This window comes from Mercenaria mercenaria, chromosome 1, assembly GCF_021730395.1.
Source record: "Mercenaria mercenaria strain notata chromosome 1, MADL_Memer_1, whole genome shotgun sequence".
In the NCBI taxonomy this organism is placed as follows: domain Eukaryota; kingdom Metazoa; phylum Mollusca; class Bivalvia; order Venerida; family Veneridae; genus Mercenaria; species Mercenaria mercenaria.
Window position 1 is genome coordinate 51,116,628 of NC_069361.1, and position 9,639 is coordinate 51,126,266.

The window sequence follows — 9,639 nt, forward strand, 5'->3', positions numbered from 1 at the left end:
CGTTCGGCGGGCGATATTTGTCGGGGCGCTATAACGGCGTTCGGCTGGGCGGCGTTAGGCGGGGCGCCATAATGACGTTTGTCGTGCCGCTGGGGCAGAACGAAGTAAAGGAAATGGCACAAATTAGCCACCATACATGTTTGCTTGATTTTCAGTAACAAATCCCGTTGAATGTTTCACATGAAAGTTACTTTATAGCATTCGCAATATGAGGATGTTTCTTTTAACCTTGACATGATGGTCTTATGTATTGAAACAAAAATGAAAATAAAACTGAAACATACATTGAAGATGAATACAAGACTAAGTGTTGTTTTTTTTCCCGGAAATTTCTAAACGTAATGTTCAGTATATTGTATCGTTGGGTGATATATATCTTCCCTGTTGTAAATAATTCTTAGAAAGAATCAATAACGAAACAAACACACTTTAACACGAATTCCTGTTTCATGTATTTGATATTACTGATGTGCCTCAAGGCTACTCTGTTAAACTAGAAAATACCTGAATTTACATGTTACATGAATAGGATCTTCATTTGTTCGTTGGCATTTAATTTTACTGATTAATGCAACCACGAACTTCAAGAAAAATTGCGACCATGAAATCCACGAAAGAAATGTACTGTTTGTTTGTTTAGTTTTGAGTTCAAAAGATAAAAGGTAAAGGTAGATTTCTCGAAAGCGCAGAGCACCGCAAACACAGCCGTAGAGTCACAACGCCGTTTTCAAACGAAAAGGCAGGCAGTTCCTGGGATCTGCACCAGTACAAACCTGTTGTTCATAAGTAACTGTCAATTTCCCCAGATAAATCAGAGGTGGAGGAAGAATGATTTCAGACACAATGTCTTTTTATGAAATCGTCACGGAGAACATACGCCCCTCCCTGACATCGAACTCACGACCCCGTGATCCGTAGATCTGCACTTTTATTGTGTTAAGCGGACGGGCACTACACTGTATATTAGATAGTTTGTCGTTTGCACGAGAAAGGATATGATCATGTGGGTGTCGTAAAATAATTATAGTCTGAAACTTGAGAAAAAATGATGTATAAAAAATTGTATAAGTCTAGTAGTACGTTTACACTTCAGTTACATTTTATGAATACTTACATGTATACATATAAAATATCTACAGTTATATAAATCGCTTTCCAGCTCCGATCTTTTTATAGCATAGTTCATGTATTTTTCTTTGAATTAATCATATATATAAAATATATATATACAATAAAATATTTGTCGGGGCGCTATAACGGCGTTCGGCTGGGCGGCGTTAGGCGGGGCGCCATAATGACGTTTGTCGTGCCGCTGGGGCAGAACGAAGTAAAGGAAATGGCACAAATTAGCCACCATACATGTTTGCTTGATTTTCAGTAACAAAGCCCGTTGAATGTTTCACATGAAAGTTACTTTATAGCATTCGCAATATGAGGATGTTTCTTTTAACCTTGACATGATGGTCTTATGTATTGAAACAAAAATGAAAATAAAACTGAAACATACATTGAAGATGAATACAAGACTAAGTGTTGTTTTTTTTCCCGGAAATTTCTAAATATATAATATTTAATTTCACCTACTTCGTAAGAGAATGTTGTTAAAGATATCTTCTGAAATATGTTCATAACAATACGTCTATTGCATGTTATCAATCACATGCCATTCACATGAGACAGGTTTGAACAAGATCAGATTTGTTTATGGTAGGTCGAAAAATGTGGAGTTTCCCAGGCTTATGCCGTGTGTGACCGGATAACTACACACTTAAAAACAGGATACGCGGCAATGTTTAATATGATTACTCTAAATGTATTTTTCACTTAATGTACTTCTAAATTATTGTCAATGCAACCTCTCTTGTTGAACACCGCTGTTAAGACTAGACTGTTGTTTGCTGTAAGAAGGAGAGTTTAATTTGCTAAGACCATTGTCTAATTGAATAGAAAATGTCTGTTTTTATAGGGAAGTATTAACTATCCAAGTGTGTCGTTAGGAGAGGTTTTAATGCGTTACAAATGGCTGTCGGTCGAATTAAGAAAATGAAAAATAACTCGGAGTGGGTTCTCACCTGTAACACGTAGATTGAGTGGCCGGACCATTATTCGATCATCACACCATCTCCACTTCAAAGTGTGATTTTTGTCTGAAAATGAATTTATGCTAATACATTGATTCATTTAGAATTGACATACATTCACTTTAAAAATATAAATAAAATGACAAAAATTTGTAAAATTTAATTTCAACATTGTGTTAGGTTCTGTTAAGCACTGACTTATATTGCAGTCGTGTGTTCTTAAATGTATGATACTCCTGTAAATGCCAGTGATAACATGTAATTTATTGTGTACTTCGTATGTTATATACTATCTTGCCATGCAATATGTTTTGTTTGTCCTCGTGATGGAATCTTGAAAAATAAACTCATCAAACTTATCATGTAGTGATAATCCACTCAAAAATAGTTACAAACATGCAATGTATTATTTGCGTTTTGTTATAGATCTAGTTATAAAGCGATATAATTATTAATATTGACAGACGATATTAGCACGTTTTTACGCTAATTGATTATATGTACGATTACATAATTATATTCAATGATGAAAACATTAACAACATAATAAATTTTAGCAATTGAATATCTATTCAATATCTTGTATGTGTTTCCTCCTCGAAAAGACGATGTGTAAGAAAGCTGCATTTACGTCACATTATGACGTAACAATGTCGCGCGCGCTTGCAAATCAAAGTACTCAAAACTCCCCAGTAACGGTGGCTATTGTGTAGAGCCACATTTAATGTCAATATATTACACTTTTTGTTACACGTGAATGAAAAAAAGAAGGCCGTTAAAATGGTACCATCACGAAAGTTTCACAATCTTTTACATTATTTTTGATATACGACCAAAATAAAGAACTTGCTGTAGAATCTGGCATCGGTGGTTAACAACAGAATAGCAAAATGAAAGTAAAAATTAATGCCTTCTGAAGAAAGAGAGAAAACCGAAGTATTCAGCTGTCATGACATGTTTATTGTTTTTTTAGAAACATGTCATGGAATGACGAATAGACAGATGAACAATCTACAGATTCATATAAGAAAGGATATTAATAGAGCTATCACCTTTTCATCGTGCAGATGAAAATAATTATATTTAGATTTTGCATACTACTACGTATACGTGCAAACAGTACAGATAAGTCCGAAATCCAATCAATTTGAGTCAAAAAATTTATTATCGTCTGTCCGGCCGTGATACGGTCATAAATGGCATGACCCAGATACAATCCTTACATCTGACAGACGTCGAAGCCTTTAAGAACTGCTATAAAGGCTGATTAGCAAGATAAAATCTTCGTATTGAAATGATTGCAGAAAGATCAGTCTATGTATAGTTACAAAATACGAGCCAGTGCATGTACAGCCAAACCGGTATTAAGCCGCTAGCCAAGGTAGCAACATAGACTGGCTGCTTAAGACAGGTGGCTTATGAGGACAAGTCGAAAATAGAAGTCAACTTAAGAAGTTAATTGACAGGCTGATTAAGCCAAGTGGCTACTTATACAGGTTGCTGCTAAGGCAAGTCTGAATATAAGTGTAACACAGATTTTGCCTACACATGTATACATATAATTGCAGAATACAGAAACACAGTAGAGTATTTTTATGCTGTTTTGATAAAATATGTGTGCAAGTGGGAAAGCGCTATAATTATTAGGAATTCGCATTTGAATTGTTTTATATACATGTACGATCTCGCATTAATATGTGTGTTGTAAATATGAACTTTAGTTTTCGAAAAAGAGGTTTTACATTCATTACGCATTATAACAAAGTCAGGCACAGCTCTATCTGTAGGATATTAAAATGAAAGTGAAAAATTGGCCTTTCTAATACTGGGAACCTAAGCCGCCTGTTTACATGGTCATAAATATACGACTTGTCAGTTGTTTCGAAATGAAGCCGTCCGCAAATCAAGTGACCATCACGTATTTTTTTTAAATATGAAATCCCAGTCTATACGGCCATAAATGGAAAGGAAGTACAAAAAAAAAAAAACAAAGAAAAATATCAAACAGGGAGTGCCACGCACCAAAAGCGCAGCCTCCTCAAAACGAACCCCCCAGCACGCAAACGCGTGCACCACACACACACTCAAAGCTTACACATCAGGACAAAACGAACAACACACACACGGCATTCCCTCAGACTCTTTATTTTGTTTTTGTTGGGTTTAACTTCATACCGACGCAATCATAGGTCACAAGGCGAAATTCCAGCTTATCGAGTGCCCCATACGAACATCATTTCTGACCCGGTCGGGCTCCTGAGAAGAACCATCGAGCTGGATGTTGTCACCACATGAAAGAATTCTACACCTCATACGAGGTTTCGAACCCACAGCGGTGAGAGGCAAGTGGTTTGAAGTCCGCACACTAACGTTCTGGTACTACGTATATCAATAAACAAAAAGGTAATACGTACTAAGTAGATAGTTTTAATTAACAAGCATCATTTGTCTAAAAGTTGGTTAATCAATTAAAAATCGTAAATACGAAAAAAAAAACGCATTTCAAATATTAGAGTCTGTTTACGAAATCGGGGTCATCCAAGCCAACATTGTCATGTACTTCAGAAGCAGAAGGATGTTAGATTTTTGGTAATACGCGTTACGTGGAATCCAGTTTATACGTTTAATACGGTGTTTTTTTTTTAGTGTTACAATCAGGAAGTAAAGAATGACACTTTAAATTTGGCAGTAAATCAACATCGAGTTTCGCATTCCCACGCGTAATTTTTATATTTATCTCCAAAAGGTTTCGATGATGATACAAGAGCACTTTGCATAAAAAAAGCCATATGTCATTAGTTCAAAGTGAAGATCCGACATAGGGTTCATTGATTGCTTAAAAAATTCATCGCTTTTACATGTTCACAAATTTTGTTTTTATCTAATGTACGACCTGGCATTAATTAATTTTAACCACACTCTACTTTTCAAAAGAAAATGTTTTTAAAACACGACGCGGTAAATAAACTTCCTACAATGTAAATAACTATCGATACTGACGGACGAAAAAAAAACTTCCGCTTTCCATTTCAAGTACAATGTAGCATGCGATAAATTTTGCTTAAGAGAAATATAAATGTACAAAAGTGTTTTGTTGTACAGAAAGTACTTTCTTAAAGGCGTTACTATTAACCATTTAAAAATTATTGTTTTTACCTGATTACTATTACTTCGTAAAACAAAAGAAAAAAAATTAGAGAGCACAGCTAGTTTCATGCACATTTATAGTAATCATATGTCAAATAAAATTACCCAAATTGAATGTACATGTAGATTGCAACTTGAAAGTGGTCCGAAGGCTAAATAGTAGACCAAAGGCCGAGTAGTCGGAAGGCCTGATGTCCGAAGCCCCACCTCTCCCAAACTTAAACCCGAAATTGAAGATTGAACTATCCGTAAACTTATCAAAAAATGCGGGGAAAACATACTGACGGGCCTTCAGACCACAGGGTGGGTTTTCAGTAAATGTTGACTTTGTGGATCTACGGCCAATGTTGACTTTTTGAATGGTGAGGTTCGGGCTAGCAGTCCATATGACTTGGGCATTATGACTATTGGGCAGTCACTATTTGAACTAAAGGTGGTATTGATAACGTACACTAAAGAATGTATTTTTCATCACAATTATTTTTGATAGTATTACAGACGTACGCTTTTCAAAAATGATGAACGATGTGCGTGTTCTTCCTGTTTATATAAAATAACTTAAGATTGCACAAGAACACCGGTGTAATTAAAGTACTTTGTCGTTTTATTACAAGGTTCTATGAATTACACTTCAACCAAACCCCAACAACCAAAATTACAATAGAATGAAAGACAAAATTTGTCGTCTGCTTTAGAAAAACAGAGTGGCAGAGAGGTGACATATAAAAGTCAATCCGCAAAACGGCTGTTAAATATCATCCTGTAACAAATACTTCCCATAAAAAAAATGAAAATATTGTGAGCATTTCAGATTTCGAAGATGCACAAAAATCAATAAAACATCACTCATGATAATGAGAACATGGGAATTAATTTTACTACACTTCCTAGTTGTCCCATATCAGTATGACCTTCGTAAATCTTGGGGATTGTCTCATTCTAAGTACGGGGTTTGTATAGTTTAGTACGTTTTTACAACAAAAAGACTAAAGTACAGTCACGCTCTTCAACAGGATATGATTTTAATCAGATTTATTTTACAATGTTTTCCATATTTAGAATACATTCAAATTGAATATAAGTAAAAATAGAAATTACTTAAAAAATTTATAGAACAAATGGACTTGAAATTATTTTGTTTACATGTCTACTTCTGATACTTATTTTTCGCCTTTTTGTTCATACAAATCTAACACACGAGGACAAAACGAGAGGACAAAACGAACAAAAAAGGGAACCCAGTGGCACACCGCATTGGAACGGTCAGTGGCAAAATCACCACTGGGGAGCTTAAACCGGTTTATGGTGCGCACCCAAACTCACTCTAATCCCCATCATGTCACCGGACAGTGTAAATAAAAACACCCATTCTCAAATGAAGGATTTAGTTAAAATGCGTATCACGGTATCAATCAGAATGAAAGTGAAAATAGATGCGAGGTTCTTAGAAACCCAGTCCATATGTTTACATCACAACATTCGTGTTGATTATTTTTAGGAACATGTCACTAAATGACAAAACACTGGGATTGCAAGTCTAAATAATTGATATCATGAGAAATATTTAGCGGTTTACTACTTCATTCAGGTCAGTGTTAGGTCATGCGAAAGGAAACGTTTAACTTAATATTCAGATATTCGACTGTGTGACCGAAATACCAAATGAACATAAAAAGTTTAACCTCTAAGAAAAACCGTTTAGAAGACCGACATGCTTGTAAATAAATAGTAATTCAGATATAATGAAAATTTAATTCTGTTATAACGTTAACTTATTTTAGGTCGATTGTGAAGCAAGTTCTACAACTACTATTAATCACTCTCGGCACCTCATTCGTCAAGAGAGAAACCAGTTTTATACTATTAATGATCTGTGCTCTTTCTTAGGCTTACAGTTGTAGATCTTACGGGTATTTTTTGGTTAATTTCATTTTTAACAGAACAGATATTTATTTTGACTTAAGCATATACAGCTTACTGTATTAATATTCCATATACAGGAAGTATAATGACTGAAATGACTTGTTTGAAATCCAGATACCACTGCGAATTTCAAAATATTTCACCTGAAATCAATGATTTTTTAAAAAAAATAAAACATAATTCATGTCATCAATCAGACAATTAATAAAACGCCAAGTTTAGATAAAAAAAAGGAAGGAATGAAAAGAACAGTAAATTGTTACGCCTTAAACATTAGACAAATTCCATTTGAAACTGAAATGTGATTAAACGTCTAATTTTATAGTTTCGATAGTTTATTTTTTATTACTAACAATAATAATTAATAATCCATATAGCCAAATGGCCCATGAGGATGATATATGGCAAGACTGTGAAAAGCATATAATCAAACGCACTTGAAAAGGTTTAGAATACATTGCACGCTAATATCCTTAACGCATGATAACATCAATGACTATCAAAATAAATATTATTGAAATTACAAATCCATGCGTTTTACAAACGACAATATATTGTAGACGAGTTTTGTATGAAGTCTTTTTCATACAAGTACATATTCAATGACGTGGTACAAAAAGTTTTAAAACATTAAAATGCTGTTATGAGACGGCTGGATGATCACAAAATACTTGAATTCAGTTTGCATGCGTGAATAACTGTTTCTATTTTGGATGTATATCTGACACACTCCCAATAATGAAAAATGTTTATATTTTATCTTTTTTTTTTTTTTGAAATTAAGCAATATTTATTTGTCATTTTGAAAGCTATACTTTCACTTTCGTTTTCTAATTTTTACATTTTTCAATGTACCTGTAAAAATATAGTAGGCACACACTCATCAATAACATAATGACAAAATATTTTCCTACAAAATAGAATGTGGACAGCGAACTGGTCACATAAGACAAAACTTTTACTCAAAGCAGAACAGCGTTTTCTACTTATTCTGAACGGTTTTGGTATATCTTTTTTGTGATAAATAAAAGCCTATAAGACATAACAACCTAAAACAATTTCGCATGAGAGCAAGTTTCAGTAAACTTTATTAGAACCTTAACTGCATCTTCATAGCTTTTAATAGTTTTATGTCCGAAACGCGTGATTTCGCATCTGTTTTGGCAAAGATTATTTTCTTCGACACACCTTGCCAGGGCCATTATCACTTAAAGGCATCGCTCTCCCATTTATTATCCTATACTTAGTGTATGATATGATAATAATTTGCGTGTTGAAAGTGAGATATTTTACTCACAAAATAAAAATCCTTTTCTCTCTCTTTTGAATATGTTTTCATCTTAGAATTGTAACATGTTTAATGCTAAGATAATATTGTATAGTACAATGCATTTTTTTTTCAAAAGGCACTATTTTTAAAGACGATGAAATCATTTAACTTCCTACAATCAAACAAGAGTTTCAAAAATCACATTCGCGTTCCTTTTGAATAACAATGTAGGAAATGAAATATAATATTGATATAAAAAGCATTTTTATATATAATTCTTTGAAGAAAAGATAGAAATAAGAACTATTCGTTATTTATAAAGTTATAAATTAGGAACTGAAACGCAAACTGTTTAGACAAAACATTTTATTTTTTTTTTGTATTTGACTACATTTACAAAAAATAATTTGTTTATGGTCGTTTTTCCATTCTATGTAACTGTTTATTTCCCAATGTACTGAGTCTCGGAGATGGTATAACTTGAAGCGGTAACAGCCCAGGCTTCGAAGGCCAAAAATCCAACAGATACGTAGTTGTACGACCTGCTAGTCCAAAGCTACGTCTATCGTCTATCGAAAAGACCGAAATTAAAGAATGAATTGTTTCCAACCATACCGCCCTATGAAGTCACGTTTTAGCTTGAATGCTGACTTTCGGGCTTGCTTTATGTTAGGCCGGTCCACAGTTAACATGACATTCGGACTTCAGGACCTTTGGGCTGGCTGGGCTTCTGACGAACTATTTATTATTCGGACTGCTGAACGCTCACCATGCACTTTAAATACAGGTGGTATTGATAATACAAATCAGAAACGTATTTTATTCATATTTTGATTGTATTGCAAACGTTGGCTGTAAGTGATGTGCCAGTCCTTATTGTAAACCTTATTTAGGTTATACGGTAATCTACAAATTTTATCTTTATGCATTGTAAGTTACAAGAACGTAGATTAATTATAGATTGTTTTGTGTTACACGATTTTTTTACAGCGGTAAATACACACATTAACCTCGAACTACAATATAACAACAACTACAAATGTCAAGGTCATCCACTGATCTTTTCTCTATAATGATCTGTTTGTTATTCTATAATTAGGAACATGTCAGAGAAATGATACATATAATGTATAATGGTCAAATGACCAGCACGTTGATTCATTCGTAGAATCAGAAATATCATCATATGCACAAACATTTTCAGTTCTGTTGTTCTAT